Source organism: Anser cygnoides, chromosome Z (genome assembly GCF_040182565.1).
Source record: "Anser cygnoides isolate HZ-2024a breed goose chromosome Z, Taihu_goose_T2T_genome, whole genome shotgun sequence".
In the NCBI taxonomy this organism is placed as follows: domain Eukaryota; kingdom Metazoa; phylum Chordata; class Aves; order Anseriformes; family Anatidae; genus Anser; species Anser cygnoides.
This window is the reverse complement of record NC_089912.1, coordinates 28,791,974-28,807,986: the sequence shown is the minus strand read 5'-3', so window position 1 is coordinate 28,807,986 and position 16,013 is coordinate 28,791,974. Positions and strand designations below refer to the sequence as shown.

At 37.9% G+C, this 16,013-nt stretch overlaps 1 protein-coding gene across 1 annotated transcript in view; it reads right to left on the bottom strand.

The window, feature by feature from the left end:
• The window catches only part of CAMK4 (calcium/calmodulin dependent protein kinase IV), a 157,093-nt gene that overhangs the window by 36,383 nt on the left and 104,697 nt on the right, over positions 1–16,013 (bottom strand). The window lies entirely within an intron of this gene.

Here is a 16,013-nt window from a genome sequence, read left to right as displayed (position 1 = left end):
CTGGGACAGATACGAGTAAAAGCTTGGATGATTCCAGAGCTATCTCATCACACATTAATCTCTGGAACCTGTACATCATTTAGTGAAACCACACAGTGAAAAGCAGTCATTCATTCCAACTATAAGGTCTCATACGCCTGTGTCATTACAGAAAGAGCAGTCCCTGAATCTAATTATCATTAAGTATAATTGCTGACATTGTCATGCATGACAGAAAGAAAGTAACTTAACAGCTTTTCAGGAATACAAATTTTTCTTGAATATTTCACTCTTGTATACTTCTTTGTTACTCCAAAATAATTTTGACACGTTCACGTAAAAAATTAAGAGGAAATAAAAACGTCAGCTGAACAGGATGACAGTATACAAGATGCTACAGCTTATCCTTCTGTCTTATGCAGTTACTTCCATTGCATATCTAAAAAGCTTTATGGACCTATACCTGCAGTGGAAGGGATGGACAAAAGCCAAAAATGTAGAATCAATTTTGTTTCAATACAAAAGTTAGCGTTCAGAGAGGGGTTCAGAGCTGAGTTTTTGAAATCCCAACACTTTAGACATACATTTCTTTGCATGTCTCTGCTGGTGTGCTGGATTTTGTGATGACCTTTAGACATTTAGGAACTGGAGAACATTTATGGCCCACCATACTGTATTTGTTTGCATTTGCATAAATACAGCTGTCTACAGTTTAGGATTACAGGAGAAACCACAGAGAAGGTTCACATGGTATCTAATACCTCAAAAACACCACTAAAAGACTGCTTCTCACTGACCCTGGCAGATAACCTCCTTCCTTCTCCAAGTGCATTTCAGAGCTCTCAGAACATTCACAAAATGCAATATTTTTCTGTTCTCCCCTGAGTGCTGCAGTGCTAACATAACAGCAGTAAGCTAAAGGAGGAGAACAAGAAATTCAGTCAAGAACACCAGTGGCTGAAATGTCTGCAGTCACTACTGGTATGGGCATGCGTCTGTGTGCGCAGTGCTTCTCACACTGTTTCTCATGAGTAGGATTTTGTGGGCTCTCTGGGACCCTAGGGACCTTCCATCTGAAGGGCTGCCAGGCTCTTTTCATCACCTCTGTCTGCAGAAGAAACTTTTGAACGGGGCTGTGTCAGGGGTGCTTTTGGTTGATTTTTGGGGAAGGGTTATGAAGAAGGCTTTTATTACTATGATCTCTGGTGGGCAGACCGGCAGGGAAGCATGAAGAGCTACCTTATGCAGCCAGTGTAGTTTCTTCTCACATTTCCAAAGCTGCGTGGAAGGATTCCAGCCAAAGACCCTTGCCAAGTAAGCAACATATTGGACAGGGCTCTGAAACAAACCCCAACTCTCCAAGGAAGATTATGTTTGAAAACAACAGCCCAGTGAATCACCTCTTTTCTTTTGCTCAGCTGTGCCCTACCACATTTTATTTATTTATTAATTTTAAAAAATATTTTTTTCCTTGCCTAAATCAAACACATCAAATGTAAGATTTTAAATATACAAATCAAATTGAAAACTGACAGAATGCTAGGAACCAGACCAGGGTTGTTCACTGATTAGGTACATTGGTCCGTGTTTCTTTCTGAAAAATAATTCTGTGAAAATATAAAAAGAAATGGTCTCAACAGAAGAAAAGCACAGGAAGAACAATAATGAAGACATAAGATAATTAGAGATGAATAGTTTACTTTTAAAAAGCCACATGCCTATTCTGTGTAGCAGTTTAACTACATCATACCAAGTACCTCCAGCCTGAGGGGTTGCAGTGTTTCATGAATTTTTGCTCTCACCGATCAGAGGCTTTCAGGGGAAGACAGCATTAGCTGCATTGCAGAGGCTGCCTACCTAACTTGAGCTGTCTCTGGCACTTGCTCTGTGAGGGAGCTGCCCACAGGCTGGAGCGCAGGGGCTGAGCAGCCCAGGGGCATGTCTTGCACATCTGCGTGGGGGTGGCGACACGGAGAGCAGAGCCCACTGCCACAGCTACGCCTCTGCCTTTCTCCTGCCACCGGCTGTGAGCCACACAGCACGATCAAAAGAGCACCCTGTGTGAGGGGAGGCTGCAGACAACTGTCCCAACATCTAGGTGGACCTTAACTTTTATCACCCAGTGTCTCACAACAGATTTTAAAAAGATGCAAAACAGACACATGTTTTACTAGCTATCCAGTAACTATTAATCCTAGTAGTTACATATCCTAGTAGCTATTTATCCCAGGAGTTATACATCCAAGTAACAAGTGTTCTAGCATCAATATTAACCCAACTATATAATTCTTCTGCTTAACATACCTGGTGGTTTGGAAAATATGTTTATAACCTTATTTAAACATTTCCATTAACCAACTGGTATCTGAACATTAAATTCCATACTACATGAAATACATACCACCAAGAATTAAATGCCTGACTGGACACTGAATCATTGCACACCCTTCCAAATATATTTCAAACAACCTGGAGAAGATGTATCTCTCTTACATTTCTCTCTCACCAGTTTTGCCACTGAATCTATACATTCGAGCCACGGAACAAGCAATGGAAAATTGTCCCTCGCGACTGACATGTCTGGTCCCAGAGGAGCTACAAGCATTGTGAAGAGCTATGCTGTGAGTTTAGATAGAACTGGAGCCCTTTTTCTTTTTCTCGTGGGAGTATTGCCACAGAGGTTTACTGCGTTTGAATGGCATATGCACGGCATTCACTACAGACAAACTAAAAACAGCCCACTGTTCGCTGTGCCACAGTGCTCAAGATGCTTCTTCATGACAGAGATAATTTGAACTGCTGGAGTATGAACTAATGCTCCTGTGAGCTACAGCAGCTGGCCCTGCCTGTCCCTCTGCTCTTTGCAAAAGTCCTCAGCTGGGCATAGGGTATGTGGCATCTCTGCACTGCATGCTTTGATGAGCAGGGTTTGGGGAAAGCATCCACAGTGGAGGGGAAGCAACCCTCATGCAATGCTGCAGAGAAAGCAGAGATGCTGCAGACCCTGCCAGGCAGCACTTGGGCTGCCTGCAGTGGATGTCTGCCTGATGACGAGCTTCCGGACTTTGGGTTTGTGATAAGAAAGAAGTCAGAGAGAGCCTCTCGGAAGGAACAGAAGGGATTGAGATGAAGGCAGAAGAGGAGGGAAACCCTGTTTCCATAGATCTGCTCTCAAGGGCAATAGCAACAACATAGTTATGCCTTCTAAATTATTATTATTATTATTATTATTATTATTATTATTATTATTATTATTATTATTATTATTATTATTAGGAAAGAAGTCAATTCACTAACTTCAAACATACATTTGGCAGGCAGCTAACTCCTCTGAGATTTTACCACCCATCTCCCATCTCTCTCTAGAATGGAGGAAAGAAAAAAAAAAGCAGTCAGAAAGAGATCTTTTTAGTCCTGTCACCAGGGGAAAGACTGCAACACAAGACAGACCATTAATATATATCTGAATGCTCATGTGTTGCTCAAATTACAAGCACTTCAAAGAAGCATGCTTGCAGGAAAAAAAGCATTCTTATTTTTGAGAGATGTGGAGCTGTTAAGCTGATAGTTTGTGAGTTTGTTCAATTATTCTTCCTCATGAGCTATTCTTATCACATGAGCTAAGTTATTCTAGGGTGTTGTATCTGCACAGAAAAATATGTTGCATTTTTTGTTAGCAACAATCTTCCACAATATGTCTTACCACGTCATAAGAGAGTTTTAGATTAAATTTTGATTTTTAAAGGAAAGACGTAATTTTAAGGCTCTGAAACTGACACTTTTCTCTTTTTATTATTTTATTTTATTTTATTTTATTTTATTTTATTTTATTTTATTTTATTTTATTTTATTTTATTTTATTTTATTTTATTTTATTTATTTTATTTTATTTTAATCCAATTTAATTTTATTTTATTATTTTATTTTATTTGCTATTGCATGCCTTTCAAGTTTTTTTATAGCAATATAAAAACATGCATTAATGGGTCACTTCGAAAAATACAAGAACATCAGTGAAGTACGCACAGTTAGATGCAAGAAAAAGGATGTACTTACAACCATAATAGTTTATGGTACCTAGCTCTACAGTCACTGAAATTTCCACATGAAAATAAAATCCAGTATTACCATATTTTATTACCATAAAGTATGACCATAAAGTACGGTAATACTAAGTACAGTAATACTTCATATATGAGAGGCCACAATAGGACAACAATGTAATTTTAAAATTCAAGCAAAAAAAGATTTGTATATTTACTTGATAATCAAAAACACACTGATTTGCTGCTCTTGCTACTTATTACTTGGACTCAGATGAATGCAGCAGTTGGAAAAACTCATTCCAGTAATGATATACACTGTTTACTTACACTCCAGCTTCTGCCCATCATTCCTAATGCACAACAGCTTGTGTCTGAAAATCACCCCCCATCTAATACCGTTCACCACAAAATCAAATTTGTGCTTGGAAACCTAACCACCCCTGGCTTTGCCCTGCATTCATTTACAAAAGGATAAATCTGGAAGGCCTGTGTTTCTGAAGAAGCCCCTGACCACCTGTGACCCAAATCAAAGAGACACCCTAGTTCTTATATAAATATATATCCTGAAGTGGCATTGACTCCTGAAAACAAGATCCTCATTATTCACCTCTGCTAAACTTTGGATCTTCCAGACCCAGGAGTCTAGGAAAACCTCAACAGAAGTTAAGGGGTTTATGTTATTTAAGCCCAAGACACCCCCTACTTTTGCTGATAGCTATTGGGACACATTACAAATGGAGGTACAAGAGTTCAAAAAGCAATTTACATGGGTGAGAAAACCAGTATAACATCACATAAAACCAGTCACACAGAGACATAAAAACAATTATGAAAGAGTAAACAAAGAAAATGAGAGAAACAAACTCATTATGGGGTCAAAAATATCCACAGTTGCTCACATTTCAGGAGATAAGTTAGGAAATTCAAATGCACTGGTTTCGTTCATGGTGTCAGTGTCACAGAAATGGAACTACTTATCTGAAACAAGAACTAATAAATTATTATAGAGAGTCTGTGCAGGAGTGATCACAGTCAGTCTCAGCCCATGCCATTCCCTGGCACTTCATGAGCCTCCCCTGAAGACTACAGATATTCTCTTAGCTTCTCTTCAAACCACAAGCACAGGGGTTTCCTTTACCTAATGAAAAATGTAATTTTGTAAATAGCCACTTGGCTGGGAGCCTGCTATCCGGTCAGTTTGGTGCTGTGAAACTAGCAACAAAAAAGTGCACAAGACAGTAATAGGACTGTTGAGCAATTGCTTTGCAAATGCCTCTCATTAAACAGGTTCACTTGCATTTTACTTCTGAACAATCGGTGTATTTTTCTCCTTACTGTGATTACAGAGGCAAGAACAAGAAGACAACGAGAGACAAGCCTGTGCCCATGTACATCTGCAGGACGACAGCCCTGTGAATGGTGACAGCTGAAGAAAGGGGCCTCCTTAGGCTTGAGCAAATCTTTCTGGAGACAAAGCAGTGACTTCTGCAAATGTACTGCTACTCCGCACCAGTTCACCAAGGTTGCACGGTCTGCAATAAGAGCAGCAATTGCTGCTGAAAATCACACAGTGCCAGCTAGCATTTCTCCACTACCTATTGATGCCTAGCTGAGTGGTTTTCTAGTTGCTATTTCCCCTCCGGCAACTTCTGAGGCAGGATGTACTTAGTCTGCAGTGTGATCTGCCAAGAGCCCTTCTTGCCGCTTTCTGTACCATCAGATCACTAGTGGTTGAGTTTATTGTGGAATGTATATTGTAGATATGAATTGTACACTGTTTATGTCTCACAGGGACAGGTATTCAGACCCCATGTCCCCAAATGACAGTTTGCACACTACATGCAATTAAAAACAAAAGAATTCTGGCAGGTAAAAGTGTTTTGTGGCTTATTTGCTGTGTCAGGCAGTCTCTCCTCCTGGGAGGAGATGAGCAGACAGGAATCCCTCAGTTCCAGATAGAACCCACAAAAGGGGCCAGCAGGGCCATCGGGGTAGCTCATTGGGTAGACAGACCCGGGGCTTTGGGCTGGGTAAGCACCTTCCTCACACAGCACAGTCAACAGCCTATCTTACAAATGAAGGTACAAGAAAATCTCCCCCCATCTGTCTGAGATGAATGGGAATGGGCCAAATCCTCAAGTCCTTAATCAGTTCTTGGACAACGACTACCCCATAAATGGCACTTCCCTTGAATAAGAATCAGTTTCAGGCACAGACTCAGAAAAAACAGAATTCAGCACTTTGTTTGTGGTGTGTTTTGAATTAAAACAAGAGCTAATTAATCACTTTCATTGCTATTCTAAAATATTTTTCAGAAATAATATTTTAGCCACTTGCTTTCAAAATGAGAAAAGGACACCTTATTTAGATGAAAGCATAATTTAAGATGCTAATAACCTAGCAAATATGACCCTGCCTTTTTGATGCACTGGACATTAACTGTAATACAGTAGATCTGCAGCATGATCATTAGTGCTTGTTCCATTTCCTCTATTAGATAATAGCAAACACAATACCCTCATTTCCTTATTGCTGATGGCAGCAGCACTGCCAGACTCTTTTGACTGCAAATCTTCTTTTCCCTTTGTGCTGCAAAAGGAGCTTTGTAGATAGCTCAAAACAAGCGTCCAAATACTTTTTTGACAAAATAATTCTGAGTCAAGGTACTGATAAAGTAGGCTGGTGTGATAGAAAAGCCTGTTCTATTCCCCTTCATTTGAATATTTAAATCTATTATTAACAAGAAAAAATAGTTGTAAATCTGTTTACAACAAGCAAGTGAAACAAATTAATGTAATCCAGCAAAATGTATCCAGTCATTCAAAATGCTCATGCCCCCTAAACAGATAAGCCTGTGCATGAAGTCATTTGTTATTTAACCTTGCTTCAGAGGAAGAGTATTTAGGACATAAATGCCTTCCTCTCCCAGGCAGTGGCAGTGCTTCAGTAGGTTTCTTATAGAACCTGACAGTTCACCTACTTGCTTATTTGTTCTTGACAGTAACATGCTAGAAAGGTCTTCACAGGATGATCGTGAAGCTTTGTTAAGATGTTGTCACCAAATGGGATTAAAGGCCAAGATGATCTCCTGGCCTCTATGGAGCCCTGTCTGTACATGATGTGTTAAACCACCATTCCCTGGGAGGAGACACCCTCAAACCTCACAAGAGATTTAAATTAAGGGGAGAAGGTCTATATTTTTCCCACAAAACAGTATGATATAAATCCAACCATTGGTTCTACCTGCTTTCACTAACTGCAATTGTAAGAGCAAACAAATGTCTCTCCCCTCGTTTCATTCCTTCTGTCTGTCTGACATGCTGCCTTGATACATAGAGTCTATTATGTGTCAGAGACAGGTTCTTTTACAGAAATCCTTTTTAAAACCATTGTTAGAACCTCTTTATTCTGCAGTCTGATACAATGACCATTATGTTTATGGTATTTCAAGAGGCTACAAACAAGATCATAGCACGCAGCTGATAATATGTTTCTCACTATGAGCAGACTTGTCTTTCTATCTTTCTTGTGCTGTGATTTCACTACAATATCGTAAATAGTAAAATTATAATTATACAAGCTCTCCTCCCTCACCCACTGTGACATCCCATGCACTGTAAAACCATTTGCAGTGAGCTATCCATATATTAGGATGCCATTTAGTTATCGTTTCGTACTTTATTTCAGGACACACTTCACACAGAATCTAGAGTACCTGACAATTATCCTGACTTTGTTAAATCAGGTAGTACAATGAGTATATCTCTGTATGAATTTTCATAACAAAGAAATGTCACTTTGGAACTTTTTAAGAGTTGTAACTCTGACATATCCGTCTTCAGGTCAGGCATTTCTTTGTAACCCACAATTTAAAATTGTTGGAAACACTGTTAGCAGTCATTGTGTCTACTGTCACTTTAAGGTTATATCTATGAATACATACAATTTTGTCACATCCACAAAATTAACTTAATAGAAGTAGATAAAACTGTCATTGTGGAGGCTTACACTCTAGAATATATTCCGCAGGAAATCTTTTTGGTCTACAGTCAGTCAACAAGTTACAGGTAAATTGTGTGCTAGATACACTGTTTTGAACCTAAACAAAATACAACACAAAAGAAAAAAAATGTGTTGTTGTTTTTTTCTTGTTGTTGTTTAGTTGGTTGTTGTAGTTTTGTTTTGTTTTTTGTTTTTTTTTAACCGAGATAGTTGACATAAGTGAGGTCACTTCTCATACGTTGATATGTGTGGATGCAGGAGAAAGGGAACAATTTGGCATGTTGCACGAGACAGAAAAAGGCAGGCAACCCTGTGAAGAAACCACTTTTAGGAACAGACATCATGGGAAGCAGAGACAGATATGTGGGTTGCATCACTGGCTGGCAGTACTGATGTTGAATCTGACTGCTCTCTTTTCCCTATTATTACAACAGGCTTTAGAAATAATCATGACCACACAAAATAACACGCATTACTTGCATTTTCACTTATTTTACCTATTGAATACAACTATGAAACTATGCAGTTATGGCTCTGAATGTAGAGAAATCAGTTTGATAAAGTGAAGATAATTAGTATTTCCTGAGAGAAATACTAATTCAGGGAGATGGGCAAAGTTTTGAACTCTATATTACTTTTTATTTTCAGAAAACAGCATGTCTTTCAATTAAGAAAAAAAAGTCAGAGAATAGTAATAATTTCAATGTTTTAATAGATTACAGAACTCAATTTGCAATTAGAATTTTAGAGCTATTTTAGTAAATTTATTTGAATACAAAGCAGACATTCTCAGTATAGTTTTCAAATTCCTCTTAGATTTATGTATGGTATGCTTGTGCATCACGTGCATGTGCAAATCTCTTATCCACTTAGACATAATTCTGGTTAGGCGTTTAACTGGAAATGGCTAAAAGTACATATCTGATTTCCGCACAACTCTGAAGAGTTTCATATGTTCAATTTGTGCAAAGTCTATGACCACAAGCCATGCAGATGTCCTTAATATGATTTTTTTTACATTATTAATTTGTAAACAAAAATTATATTAAAAAAAAAAATGTTTCATTAAGTACACTGCAGATCATAACTGATCACAACTGAAGAGATTTGCCACAGGAAGTAATGAAATATGAATATTGCTGCCCTTAATGCGCAGGTGGTAGCTCTTCAGGTATTCAGCTAAATTGCTGTAAAATATTTAGCATCTAAACTACTTCTCACAATTAAAAATTCAATATTCTCCTGTGTTTCAGCATCAATGAGTAACTATTAAGAATGGTATTTTTTTTTCTCTTTAAATAAAGTGCAAATTACCAGTAAAAGAGGTCAACAAAAGGAGGGGACTTAGAAAATATTGGGTGCCTTGTAACCATATTTGATAACTAGGTACCATATTTGTAAAATGAACAGATTCTTTAACTAATCGTAGAAATCATGATGTATTTCTTTATAGGGATGGATCCGCTATTTTCAATTGCTATTGGCCTGTTGAGTGGCATGGAATTACTCAAGAATTTGTTTTTGTAATTCTCCAGTCAGTGTCACATTCACAGTTGAGTAAAATGAATTACATCTAGCCAACAGCAACAAACTTTGTACATGTCCTGTCATGTCAGTATCTTACCATTCGTTAAGATTTTCTAAAAATGGAGATTTCTTAATGGTAACAAAAAAGTTACATGTTAAAAAATGCATTTTACCAAAGTTTTTGAGAAATACTGCAGGACCTAAATATACAATAATTTGAATTTTCTATGTCAGTTTGCTAAAGTTATGTTTAATAAACTCATTTGATCCTAAAACTCCTGAAATAGAACTGCCGAAAGACTGCCTATACTGTATGGGAATTTTTAAATTTAGGGCTCCATTAAACACACTGGATCCTATGTAGTTGCATTAGCATTATAATAAGCTCACAAAAAGGACCCAATACAGAAAGTTACACAGAAAGCTCCTCACATATTCCCATGCAGATTCCCATACAAATCAGTAAAATGCTAATGTTTAATGATTTCTCCTCAGAAGACAGTTTTGAATAAGCATGACAAGACCTATTACAGATTGCTGGATCCATCTGCTCCTCTTTCTTCACAAATTACATCCTTCCCAAAATATGGAAAACAGCTCAAATCTGAATGCACAGAGGTGTTTACACTAGCACTTGTGAGTTCCCAGGACTTAAGGCCACTACATTCTGCACTGCATCACTGCTGAACACTGTAAAGCAAGCATAAGTCCTAAATTTCAAATGTTATTTCAGAAAACCTTTTTCTCTAATGTTGATCTTGAATAGGCCAGGAGAAGGGACAACAGTGTGATGGAATTACTGTTGCTTTTTGGAGAAAGAGCATGTTGCAGAGTCCACACTACAACCACAAGCCATCCTTGCAAACCAGGCTGAGTATATAGCTGGTCTTCCAGAGTATGCCTTACTCTTCACTCTCCTCAACAAGCCAAGAGAAAATACCATACCCACTTGTAAAGGGCAGCAAGGGTGTTTTCCTTACTCTTCACAGTGGCAGGACACCAAAGGAGGATGGTTCCACTTGGAAGAGGCTCCTCTCTTTTTCATGTGGTCCAAGGAATTTCACCCAAAGATTTTCATCTCAGAGTTTTTTTCCCGAGAATGGAAGGATTATGCAAAATACCAGTAGTTAATACTAACAGCTGCAATGAAGAAGCCCAAGAATATGTACAGTTCTGCACATAGTCTACCCCTTCAAGGGCCAAAGTTTTAGGAGATCAAAGAAGCTAGTCTAGGGAGCTAGGGAGTACTCTGAACAAGATTTGGTGACTGGATATTGGGCTGCTGCTGGGTAAAAGTACATTTGTATGAATTTTCCAGTCACAATTGCTGAATCTGGAGCCCAGTAGTTGGTAAAGATGAAGACGATATTACAAACAAGTGGGTGTTGTTTGTACAACAGGGTGCATATTACAGCTCTAACCAGACCTCATCTGACAATAAAACACTCCATAATTACATCCTGTGTATCCACTATTTGCAGCTCATTTGACACACAACACGTTACATGACAGAGTGTAAAACAAAACCCGGCAACAGATACATAGCAATAAACTTTGTATGCAAAATATTATATTCATACAGTCACTTTTCCAGGATATTACAGCTAATATTCCTGTAAGAAAAAAAGTATACTTACGACTTTGAGACTGTGTTTCATCCCTTAAAAAGGGCCACCATGCATTCTAATCTGTGCTTTGCTACAGGAATCAGAGTGAGGACAACAGCTCTTAAACACTGTCACCAGCCAGTGTCACCAACTGTTCTGAACTACTTATGCCTCAGGGACATGGGTGTGAACACCACATCTTGATGAAGGTTCTGCAAGCAAGCCGTACCTCCCAGGCAGGCTTGAGGATGAACATAACTCATATCACCTCAGTGACATGAGATGGGTGAAGAATTTGGAAGAATATTTCCCCAAATAGACAATAGCTACTGTCTCTCATCTGAATTCAGTGTTTACCTCCCTGTTCTTCCAAAATGTTGCCAATAAAACCCCCCAAAATGAAGAATGCTAGAGTGCAAGTGTTAAATCTGAAAACAAACAATTTCTGTGCTTTTCTTCTAGATCCTGTTGGTGGATTAGATGGAGAATGGCAAAAGTGGATGATGCCATTAGGGAACACGATACAACATCATAATCCTTAGCACAGAAGTGCTGCCAGAAAAACCAAGTTTCTTTTGTCTTACAGTATCAAGATTTGGGCCTTTTAATCACCGCTGCACGCTCAAAGAGCATGCTGGATCTGGACTAAAGCTTCAAGTTACTGAAATACCACTTTTGAATAAGCATGATGAAAATTTTAAAAATGTTATATTTCCACTTTGTGGACATGACTAAGAATTCTTTCTTCCTCAGCAAAAAAGCCCAGAGAATGAGATCAGAACCGCTGTTTGCCAACCATAACTCGAACAACACATATGCCAGGACCAGATTCAGAAAACCATTCCCTAATACCAGTGAGGTTCATCAGGGAATGGGAAGAGATTTGCAAGTATAAATGTCTCTTCTATTATAAAGGAAATCTTTTGCAAAATCATCTAAAGAGGTGGAAAATAGATATGATAGAAGATACATACATATATATATATATAATTAGAAGATATATATATTATTATTATATAAAGAGAGGAAGTAGATATTCTTCAATATCTACAATCATGCATAAGATTCCTCCTCATATACACAGAATTCACAAATTTTGTTACTATTCTACACAGGTCTTTATCCTGTGATGCAATATATAGCCATCCCTGACATTGTCTTTTGTGGAATTTAACTTGATGAGACTTTGCTTCCTACAAAATTGAGTCCTAGATTTCTTCCCTACTTGTCTTAATAAACTTACTACCTAGGTGTATATTGATAATATAACATAATAGCCTTGTTCAAAATTTCAAATTTTGTGACATTTATACCTTGGTTAAGTTTTCTTTGTAGCTGATGGCTCAAACCAAAATCCATCAGTCATCTGCATTTCAAATTTGGACTAACTCAATGATTGCACAGAAAATATTAAACTTTTTCTCAATCTTCTTCTAATGTTCACTTGCTTATTGATGCTAAAACCCCAAGATATTTTAATCAAGTCTCCTGGTTTAAAGATCTGATTTCCTAGTTTGCTCTAAGCTCTAGTTGTGAGACACACCAGTTACTCATTGTTTGTAAAATGAAACTGCAAGCTGCATGTTCATTTTTGGTTCTTAACTACTATCATAGATGATAGGACAGCTGAAAGTTCACTGAAATGAATAGTAACATTTGATCTAGATTTATCCCCTCAAAGCTGCAAATGTATGAGTGCCCTCAGCTGTTGCACTCACAGATGAGAATTCAGCACACGCCCTGTGAATTTACCTGACAAGGAATGGAATAGAAGTGTCGGCATACAACAAGCTTAAAGTGGCAGAAAACTGAAATAAAAAATAGAAACATACATGGAAGGGGTACCAAAGATAGCTTCAGGAAAATGTTCCTATCTAGACAAGATAATAGCCAGTCAGAAGAAAACAACCTATTATAAAATGTGATGGGAAATTAACTTAGGTACTGCTGGTTGAGTTCAAAATTACATATAAAAGGTATGCTTGTAACTACCCTAATTACAAAAAGAAAATTGTTAAAAATTATTTCAAATCTGAAAATAATGAAAGAAGTAATTTAACCCTCAAGTAGAAACCTATCACTTTGACACTAATACAAAATAGGCAAGAAGGAATATGGTTTATTTTTAGTGACAAATAAAAAGTATGAAATTACACATTCAAAAAAAAAAAAGTATAATTTTGTTAAGTTTCATCGGTTAAGAAGTACAATATATTTTGCAATGAAAATGCTTAAATATCTTCTTCTGACCAATATTTCAAAGACGCTCTGATAGATGCTCAATATTTCAAGGATTCCCTAACATCAGTAACTCATTCTGCAAGTCAGGCAGTTGAAGACCTGGCCTCAGGACATCTGTGTGCAGAAATTCACTTATGACATAAAACAGAAAAGCTGCCACCAGAAAAAGCATGCAGGAAAACCATTCTTTATTCAGCTCATCCTCTGAAAAGGAAAGAAAGGACAATGGTGTGCAAAGAGAGAGAAATTCCCCATATGCATCTTCTCTCAGGAATGCAATTCACACTGTTCTGAAATGCTGGAGAGCAGCAAAACCTCCCCAAACAGCACAGCAAAATAGTTAAGGGGATGAACACTGGCTTGCCCTAGTTTCATAAAGGCCTTTCATCTTATGAAAGAGGCTGTCTTCTGGCTTGAAGAACAAGGGAAGTATAACTGAAAAGACGAAGGTGTGGCAGAGAGAAAAAAAAATCTTCCCACTAGGAGCAAATACAGTCATGGGCCTTGAAAACTGGATCAGATATGTAACCACCAGCATACAGAAAAATTGTGGAAAAGACAAATTGAACTCTTTAGTATTTGGGCAAAATTGACAATACTGTTTTTGTTGTTTCCTCTGTTCTTGGGAGAACAGATAACTGATACCTTTATGCTGGTCTGTGACCTGGAAGATTAAGATTCATTTTCTGTGTGCTGGTCTGACTGCCTGCATAATTCTTGGTATGCCAGTTAGAGACAGACTTTCAGGTATTCAGGTGCTGCAAGAAACAGATAAGCTTAGAAGCTTTGGGGTTTAATTTAATTTAATTTAATTTTAATTTTAATTTTATTTTTTTAAAAAACAGTGTAACTCCATTGGGTTTAATAATTTCAAAAGGAACTAAACAAAAACATTTAAGTGCTTTTAAAATCCCACTACCCTTGATTACATGCTTTCAAAGTGTCTTTGAAAGACCTTTGTTAAATGAAGAGATAATACCTCCTTGTGTCAATGATACACTGTGAGGACAGATCTATTACTACAGTATTATAGCAGCCCTTAACAACGGATGTATAAAACAAGCACACTACTTTGAGACAGTTTAGCAAAGTGATGTCTAAATGTTTCTCTTGCTAGGAGCAATTTCTAAAAATTGTGGAGGCCAAAATGCTTAACTGGTGTCAGCAGGGTATGAGTTGGCACGGTCTGTTGAGGAGATTGTGTAATTATCTGTTTTGGAGAATGACCCACTGATATATGTTCTTTTATTTGGGAAAGATCACTCTTCCGCAGCAGCATTTTCCAGACAGATCCTAATGGTGACTCCAGTTCTGCTCACAAACACCATTCTGTCAAGGTTTCAGTCCAGTCTAGCACAGTATCTCAGTTGGGCTGCAAAGATCCCAGTTTGGGAACAGCCACTTCCACAGCTTTCATAGCTTTGGCATGGATGTTGAGTGCCAGGTGTAAAAGCAAAAATCAATACAACCCTTCTAACCAGTGATCTAGTACCACGACCTATAAAATCTAAACTTGAGCTACTGCATGCTCACGTAAAGTCCAGCTTTTTGGCTTCTGTACATTTCTGTTCCACTAATTTCAACCAAGCTAATACAGTTCATACAAGCTGTAGACCTTCATCTGCTTCCTCCCTTTTAAAATAAAGAGCTGAAACATCTTCTGAACCATCTTTCAGAAAAACATAATCATATTTCTGCAGAAAAAAAATGGATAAATAATGGAAAAACAACCTAACTGGGGCACTCTCACTGAAAGAAAATATCAGCCAAAAAATAATAATTTGACCTAATTTTAAGAATACAAATAGATTATGTTGTGCACTAAACTTAAATATATAATTTAGACTACATATTAACTTCTTCTCACTACTAGGTACCTTCCACAGAGGTCAGCCATCACCCCAGTCCTATCCTCGGGAGCACCTGGCACCTCTGAGACACTGCATCTCCTCCAACAATCTGTAAAGTTCCTGCCTCTACACTGCCATCCACCACTCTTTTGCATGTGATTGACAGCTGTTTCTTTTTTATTTGTTTGTTTGAAGAGTCCCACACTCTAGGAATACAGCCAAAGTCAGTCACATCCCATCTGCATTATTTGCACACTGCTGAGTGCTTCTGTCTGCTCCAAGTTCTTTGCAGTCTTTCTGCTACCTGACTGCTTCACCCCAAACATCTGCTACAGGCAACCACACAATGCCACAACCCAAAATACCTGCTGCTGACCCTGAATTCAGACTGTCAGGCACATCCTTACTAATATCTTATTATCACAAGTTAAAATAGCCTCCATATTTCTATTTCTCTGAAATCCTTGGAATGACCCAACTGGACTGTTTCTTCTTGTCCAACATGACCCCTGTCATCTGCACTGGAAGTGATCAGTGCTAGTGTTTAGACTAGAAAGTCAAGAAATTAATTTCTTAGTTATTTCCCAGCATCTGATTGCTGGTTTGGTGAACATACAGTGTGAAATCAGATGGGAGAGTTACAAGTGACAAAGAAAAAGAGATAGTGTACAGAAATACTCTATGCAGCCATAAGAAGCCGTCATCTTCTTTGCTCAAAAATCTTTCTACCTTCCTCTAGGTGGCAGAATATGACATAGTTG